The following is an 8,760-nucleotide window of genomic DNA, read 5'->3' on the forward strand; positions in this document are numbered from 1 at the left end:
TCACATGAACTGCCCACAAGGGTCTGGCAAATCGTCAGCATGGACTTATTCAGCCACAGACAAAAAGGACTATCTTCTCATCGTTGATCACTACTCTGACTTTTGGGAAATTGAACTGCTCCCTGACTTGTCTGCAGAGACGGTCATAAAGCACTGCAAGGCGCAGTTTGCAAGGCAAGGTCAGCCTGACAAGGTAATCATGGACAATGGCCCACAATTCACTGCACAGTTCAAGCGTTTCGCCTCAGAATGGGAGTTTGACCACGTGACCTCCTCTCCAAGACACCCAAAAGCAAATGACAAGGCAGAATCAGCTGTCAAGATTGCAAAAAACCTGCGTGACAACAACGACCCATGGAAAGCGATCTTACAGTGGAGGAACACACCCACCGAAAACATGGACAGCAGCCCAGCACAACGCCTTCTGTCCAGACGTCTGAAGACTACCATCCCCGTAGCTAACAAGCTACTTGAGCCCTGCGTCATGGTTGGCGTTATGGACAAACTGCGTCACAGAAAGCAGCTCGCTAAGTGCTTCTATGACCGGACTGCTCGAGACCTACCAGAGCTGGAGGTGAAACGATAAGGATGAAACCGCTGCCGGGAGACCACACAGGACTTTGGAGGCTGGGCACATGCCTGCAGAGAGTTGCACCACGTTCTTACCTGGTGGATGTTGGTGGCTCCCTCTATCGTCGCAATCGGGTGGATCTGCGTGTAGCAGAGCAGACAAACCAGAGCACGCCATACACTCACCTAGATGAGCTGGATCACAGTCCAGGCCTAAGGGTAAGGGGCGCAGAATTGAGACATGGGCCAACTGAAGGTGAGGCTTCTACCCCACCAAGATCTTCAGCTCGTGCCCCTAATCCTCCTCCTGTCAGAGCCAATACTTACTCACGGGTGGGTCGGCTGTGCAAGCCACCGGACAGGCTTACTCTGTAAGCAAGGGACTGTTAACTTGCCCTCATTTAATTAAAATATATATATTTTCTTAAATAATTAAATTCAATTAAAAAGGAAGATGACAACTGAAGTAAAAAGAAAATGTCATGCTTTTTCTATTGTCATGACCTGACTGTTAAGAACTTAATGTTATGCCTTTATGTTTGCACTTTCTATTGAAAAGGATGATGTTACGGAGTCTAGTTGATAGGCATTCGACTAGCCGGACTGTTCCCCGGGACTCCAGTTGAAGGGATTTGTACAATGCACAAACAAGGCTATTGAACCTGACATTGGTGTCTGTCTTTAATCCTTTATCCAACATATCATACTGAAACAATAACGGGCTACACTGATAACTCGAGCTTGATTCCCAAGTTTCTAAACCATCTTTGGTATAGTGTCGCCATAATATTTGAATTGAGGAAGTGGGATCATAATCATTCGATTTTCGCGATCCGCAGAAGAAGAAGTCCAGAATTACCCCCCATCCATCAGATGTGAGTTAACAGCGCACTTGCACCTGATATGCATTTTTAGGCTACGAATGATTAAGTGAACTTGTCATTTCCGAAAGTTTAGCTCCGTTGTATGCTGCTTTCCAATGTATTTGCATTGAAGGTTTGCATTAAATATTTGTTTTATGATGCATTTGGCAATGTTCAATTCATTCCCACTGTTGGATTCTAGCTTGAAATATTCTTATTTGTGTTACCATACAATAAGTTATTGATTACATGTACAGATTTCTGTTCCATTTTCCTAAAAAGAGGGATGCGAAGGGCGATAGCTAGTCTCTGATAAGCCAGCGAGTAATGCGTCTCGAGGTCAAGTCAACAGAAGAAGTGAGAAGAAACCTCTGGAAACCTTTGGTAGGGGGGCCAGAGGGGCCCACCACAACTACTCTCCCACTACAGTCCTATCTCACACATACGTGTATCAGGCAGGGCTATGACTACACCAGTGAGAGAAACCGATTACGTTCCTGCCTAGCAAGATATGTACAGTATTGGCTATGTAAATGTGTAAGGAGTTGACCCCCCTATTAGAATGTTATAAATATATGTGCTTGTGTAATCATACCTCGTGTTCGCAGCTGTATGAATATACTTGGTTTCAGCTTTTTCTAGTCATCCATTTCTAGACGTCTCTTCCTGGTTTATTTTCATATGACAATGACTAAAAAGATTGTCGACTTGATTCATGATGATGACTGCTAGCTAAGCTTTTGAAAGTATGATGTTGACATGATCAGTCCAATCAAAGCTACTGTAGATATAACATGATTTGACGTCCTTTTATCTGTGGCCAATGACCTTAAACCTTCTTGGATGGGCACTTCTAATGTAACTATACGGCAGCAAGCAAAAATGCGGCTTTATTAACTCAATTACTCTTCTTTTTTTTTAACATTGTTTGCAAACTGATATGTGACACATATTAATAATGACTGAAATGGCGGATGGGACTAAAATGACAGATGTGGTGTTTTGTGCTTGTGCACATAATTACATTACCTGACTTCCCCCAGTAAAACTAATCCTATCCGAATGTAGGTGTAAGCATACCTATCATTCTATATAAATTTGCCCATGATCACAGATTTGACATCTGTGGTCATAAATCCTGCCTCCTGAGACGGGCGCACAATTGACCGAGTGTCGTCCGGTTTATGGGAGGGTTTGGCTGGCCGGGATGTCCTTGTCACATTGCTCTCTAGCGAATCCTTGTGGCAGGCCGGGCGCATGCACGCTAACTCGTGACGCCAGTTGTACAGTGTTTCCTCTGACATATTGGTGCGGCTTGGCAGGGTCGTGTTTCGGAGGATGCATAGCTCTCGACCGTCGCCTCTCTCTAGTCTGTATGGGAGTTGCAGCGATGGGACAAGAACAACCAATATCATGAAATTGGGGAGAAAAAGGGGTACAAAAAAACAACATTACAACTTAACATGTGTAAATACTTCTATGAACATAAGACTCAACAACTGAGACATAAATTGAACAAGTTCCACAGACATGTGACTAACAGAAATTGAATAATGTGTCCCTGGACAAAGGAGGAGTCATCATCAAAAGTAGTCCATATCTGGTGTGGCCACCAGCTGCATTAAGTACTGCAGTGCATCTCCTCATCATGGACTGCATCAGATTTGCCAGTTCTTGCTGTGAGATGTTACCCCACTCTTCCACCAAGGCACCTGCAAGTCTCCGGACATATCTGGGGGGAATGGCCCTAGCCCTCATGCTCCGATCCAACAGGTCCCAGATGTGCTCAATGGGATTGAGATCCGGGCTCTTCGCTGGCCATGGCAGAACACTGACATTCCTCTTGCAGGAAATCACGCACAGAACGAGCAATATGGCTGGTGGCATTGTCATGCTGGAGAGTCATGTCAGGATGAGCCTGCAGGAAGGGTAACACATGAGGGAGGATGTCGTCTTCCCTGTAATGCACAGTGTTGAGATTGCCTGCAATGACAACAAGCTCAGTCCGATGATGAAGTGACACACTGCCCCAGACCATGACGGACTCGCCACCTCCAAATCGATCAAGCTCCAGAGTACAGGCCTCGGTGTAACGCTCATTCATTCGACGATAAACATGAATCCGACCATCACCCCTGGTGAGACAAAACCGTGACTCGTCTGTGATGAGCACTTTTTGCCAGTCCTGTCTGGTCCAGCGATGGTGGGTTTGTGCCCATAGGCAACGTTGTTGCCGGTGATGTCTGATGAGGACCTGCCTTACAACAGGCCTACAAGCCCTCAGTCCATCCTCTCTCAGCCTATTGCGGACAGTCTGAGCACTGATGGAGGGATTGTGCATTCCTGGTGTGAATCGGGTAGTTGTTGTTGCCATCCTGATCCTGTGCAGGTGTTGTTACACTCGGTCACTGCGAGGTCGATCAGCTGTCCGTCCTGTCTCCCTGAAGCGCTGTCTTAGGCGTCTCACAGTACGGACATTGCAATTTATTGCCCTAACCACATCTGCAGTCCTCATGCCTCCTTGCAGCATGCCTAAGGCACGTTGACGCAGACGAGCAGGGACCGTGGGCATCTTTCCTTTGGTGTTTTTCAGAGTCAGTAGAAAGGCCTCTTTAGTGTCCTACGTTTTCATAACTGTGACCTTAATTATCTACCGTCTGTAAGCTGCTAGTGTCTTAACGACCGTTCCACTGGTGCATGTTCATTAATTGTGTATGGTTCATTGAACAAGCATGGGAAACAGTGTTTAAACCCTTTACAATGAAGATCTGTAAAGTTATTTGGATTTTTAAGAAATATCTTTGAAACACAGGGTTCTTAAAAAAGGACGTTTCTTTCTTTGCTGAGTTTATTAATGGCCAACGCAAGCTACAGTTGAAGTTGGAAGTTTACATACACCTTAGCCAAATACATTTAAACTCAGTTTTTCACAATTCCTGATATTTAATCCTAGTAAAAAATCCCAGTTTTAGCTCAGTTAAGATCACCACTTTGTTTTAAGAATGTGAAATGTCAGAATAAAAGTAGAGATAATGATTTATTTCAGCTATTATTTCTTTCATCACATACCCAAAGGGTCAGAAGTTGACATACACTCAATTAGTATTTGGTAGCATTGCATTTCAATTGTTTAACTTGGATCAAAAATTTTGGGTAGCAATCCACAAGCTTCCCACAATACATTTTGGCCCATTCCTCCTGACAGAGCTGGTGTAACTGAGTCAGGTTTGTAGGCCTCCTTGCTCGCACACGCTTTTTCAGTTCTGCCCATAAATGTTCTATATGATTGAGGCCAGAGCTTTGTTTTGGCCACTCCAATACCTTGACTTTGTTGTCCTTAAGCCATTTTGCCACAACTTTGGAAGTATGCTTGGGGTCATTGTCCATTTGGAAAATCCATTTGCGACCAAGCTTTAACTTCCTGACTGATGTCTATAGATATTGCATCAATATATCCACATAATTTTCCTCCCTCATGATTCCATCTATTTTGTGAAGTGCACCAGTCCCTCCTGCAGCAAATCACCCCACAACATGATGCTGCCACCCCCTGTGCTTCACGTTAGGGATGGTGTTCTTCGGGTTGCAAGCCTCCCCCATTTTCCTCCAAACATAACAATGGTCTTTATGGCCATTTTTGTTTCATCAGACCAGAGGACATTTCTCCAAAAGTACAATCTGGCTTTTTTTATTGCGGTTTTGGAGCTGTGTGTAAGGGTTGCGGAACTGGTGGCAGTGAAGTCAGACACAGGAGAGCAGAGATCGATAATAGCCGGAGTAGTACAAAACCCACGGCAATACAAAAATAACAAAACCCAACACACATCAGTGACATAGCGTACAAACACTTACAAACAATTCCACACAAGGACATGGGGGGAACAGAGGGTTAAATACACAACAATTAATGATGGAAATGGAAACCAGGTGTGTAAGAAAACAAGACAAAACAAAGCAAAACATAACCTCTCAGGTTATGTCGATATAGGACTTGTTTTACTGTGGATATAGATACTTTTGTACCCGTTTCCTCCAGCATCTTCACAAGGTCCTTTTGCTGTTGTTCTGGGATTGATTTGCACTTTTCGTTCATCTCTAGGAGACAGAACGCATCTCCTTCCTGAGCGGTATGACGGCTGCATGGTCCCATGGTGTTTATACTTGCGTACTATTGTTTGTACAGATGAACGTGGTACCTTCAGGCCTTTGGAAATTGCTCCCAATGATGAACCAGACTTGTGGAGGTCTACAAGGTCTTGGCTGATTTCTTTTGATTTTCCCATGATGTCAAGCAAAGAGGCACTGAGCTTGAAGGTAGGCCTTGAAATGCATCCACAGGTACATCTCCAATTGACTCAAATTATGTCAATTAGCCTATCAGAAGCTTCTAAAGCCATTACATAATTTTCTGGATTCTTCCAAGCTGTTTAAAGGCACAGTCAACTTAATGTATGTAAACTTCTGACCCACTGGAATTGTGACTCAGTGAATTGTAAGTGAAATAATCTGTATGTAAACAATCGTTGGAAAAATGACTTGTGTCATGCAAAGTAGATGTCCTAAACTACTTGCAAAAACTAGTTAACAAGAAATTTGTGGAGTGGTTGAAAAATTAGTTTTAATGACTCCAACCTAAGTGTATGTAAAGTTCTGACTTCAACTGTACATGTGTAGTTGTGCATGCACACACAAACAAGTGAGTAGCCTTATTACTGGAAGTAAGGTCTAGGCACATAACATCATCATTGCCAGTAAGTCTTACTGAGCAATACCACCAAACAGCATCACAGATCTACACACAGTCCTCTGACTGCAAGAAGACAGACCGGTTTATAGTCAATCCCATGTCTATCCATATTAACCATGCGGTCATATTAAGGTACACCAGTTTCAGATACCAAACATTGTGAAAATTCCAGCCCATGTCACCCAGCTCCTCCGCCCACTCCACTGGCTTCCAGTCGAAGCTCGCATCCACTGCAAGACCATGGTACTTGCCTACAGAGCAGCAAGAGGAACTGCCCCTCCCTACCTTCTGGTTTTGCTCACACACTACACCCCAAGCCGAGCACTCTGTTCTGTCACCTCTGGTTTCTTGGCACCTGCTCAGTGCAGTCCAAGCTCTTCGCTGCCCTAGCACCCCAATGGTGGAACCAGCTTCCCCCTGAAGCTAGGACAGTAGAGTCCCCGCCCAGCTTAAGAAAACATCTGAAACCTTAACTATTCAAAGAGTATTTTAAATAATCCCCCCCCTCCCCTCAGGACTTTACAGTTTTAGCAGGAATGACTGGTTAACCTGCCTCCTAGAACACTTATGCCAATCATATGAACACACTCCCAAACAACTGACATACACGCAATGTTAGACTATAGACATTCTTGAAAGCCGGGACAAAAACCACATTTCCCCATAATATTAACAAAATGTGAAATATTTGCATTTTATTTGATATTTTTATTGACCAAAGTATCAGCTACCACATCATGTAAAGGAGCAACAAGTTAATAAAAAAAAAAAAGCTTTATATTAAAATGCACTTAACTGGAAATATGTCAACTCTGTAAGACTCGATAAAAGGGATTTTGATATATTGTCCAACCAGTGTTTAAAGGCCTTGATTGTTTAATTCCAACACAAAGTTCAAATATGTAAAGCAAATCTCAAAATGTATTTGTTTAAAAAAAACAAAATATAATGCTCCAGCGCTAATTTGGTATCCACTACGATACCACTAACAACAGGTTTGGGAAAGTACTCAGACCCTTTCAATTGTTCCACATTTTGTTATGTTATAGCCTTCTTCTAAAATGGACAAAAAAAATAATACATCGACACACAATAATACCCCATAATGACAAAGCATAAACAGGTTTTTAGAAATGTTTGCATATATTCAGACCCTTTACTAAGTACTTTGTTGAAGCACCTTTGGCCGCAATTACAGCCTTAATTCTTCTTGGGTATGACATTACAAGCTTGGCACACCTGTTTTTGGGGAGTTTCTCCCATTCTTCTCTGCAGATCCTCTCAAGCTGTCAGGTTACATTGGGAGCGTCTCCCCAGAGATGTTCGATTGGGTTCAAGTTCGGGCTCTGGCCGGACCACTCAAGGACATTCAGAGACTTGTCCCAAAGCCACTCTTGCATTGTATTGGCTGTGTGCTTAGGGTCCTTGTCCTGTTGGAAAGTGAATCTTAGTCCCAGTCTGAGGTCCTGAGCAGGTTTTCATCAAGGATCTGTGTACTTTGCTCCATTCATCTTTCCCTCGATCCTGATATTCCAAGATGGCGTAGCAGTAGGACGTGTTGTCGTGTTCCTTGTATATATCGTTTGTTTTCGTTTCGTTTTCTTCACATATCTTTAAAACTTTTTGCTGAACCTCAACTTCTTCTAAATACTCTCCTGCAACCCGCCTCACCCAACGTAGCTTTTTTTTCCTAAAGTATTTATATTTACTTCGGATCTGGAACCCCTCAACTGAAGCTAGCCAACTAGCAAACTAACTACCAGCTTCAGCAAAACATTGCTAGCGGTCTTCAGCTAACCGGTCAGCTAACCGGTCATCAGCTAACCTTTAGCTCGGAAAGCTCTCGCCAGTTCGAACAACGCGACTCTAACCAGAGCATAACGGACCTATCTATTATTTTATTTTTATTTTTCACCCCCGGATTCCCATCGCAAACGGAACATTTTGAGCTCCTGGGCTACAATATCCAGACCCACGACCGGTCCATTGATGTCACCGCATGAAGAGGAATAAACAGACTCCCCCCATCGCGACGTCCCCAAAGGCTAACTCTCTAGCCCTTGCTATCTCCTTGCTTGCAAATTCGGCCTGCTAACTGCTAGCTTGTTTAGCCCGGTCCGCTAACTGCTACCGTGTTTAGCACCGTCTACTAACTGTTAGCTTGTTAGCACAGGCCTGCTAACCATCTGAATCGCCGCGTCCCAAACACTCACTGAACCCATATTTACTTTCTATCCCTTTTCGATTTTTTATTTGTTTATACCTTCCGGTAACCTGCCTCACCCAATGTGATACGGAACCGCTATTATCTTTACACTTTTAGAACACACTCAAGAACCTTCAGAAGCTAACCAGCTAACTGGCTACAAGCTATTTAGTCATTGTTAGTTTTCTAACCTGGATAACACTCGCCAGTCCAGCTTCCCTGCCCCATCCACCGCTGCCCCTTGGACACTGATCACTTGGCTACATAGCTGATGCATGCTGGACTGTCCATTAATTCACGGTAATCCATTCTGCTTGTTTATGTTTTATCTGTCGGCCCCAGCCGCATTTAGGCTCTGTGTGTAGTTAATCCGA

Source organism: Oncorhynchus mykiss, chromosome Y (genome assembly GCF_013265735.2).
Source record: "Oncorhynchus mykiss isolate Arlee chromosome Y, USDA_OmykA_1.1, whole genome shotgun sequence".
Lineage (NCBI taxonomy): Eukaryota > Metazoa > Chordata > Actinopteri > Salmoniformes > Salmonidae > Oncorhynchus > Oncorhynchus mykiss.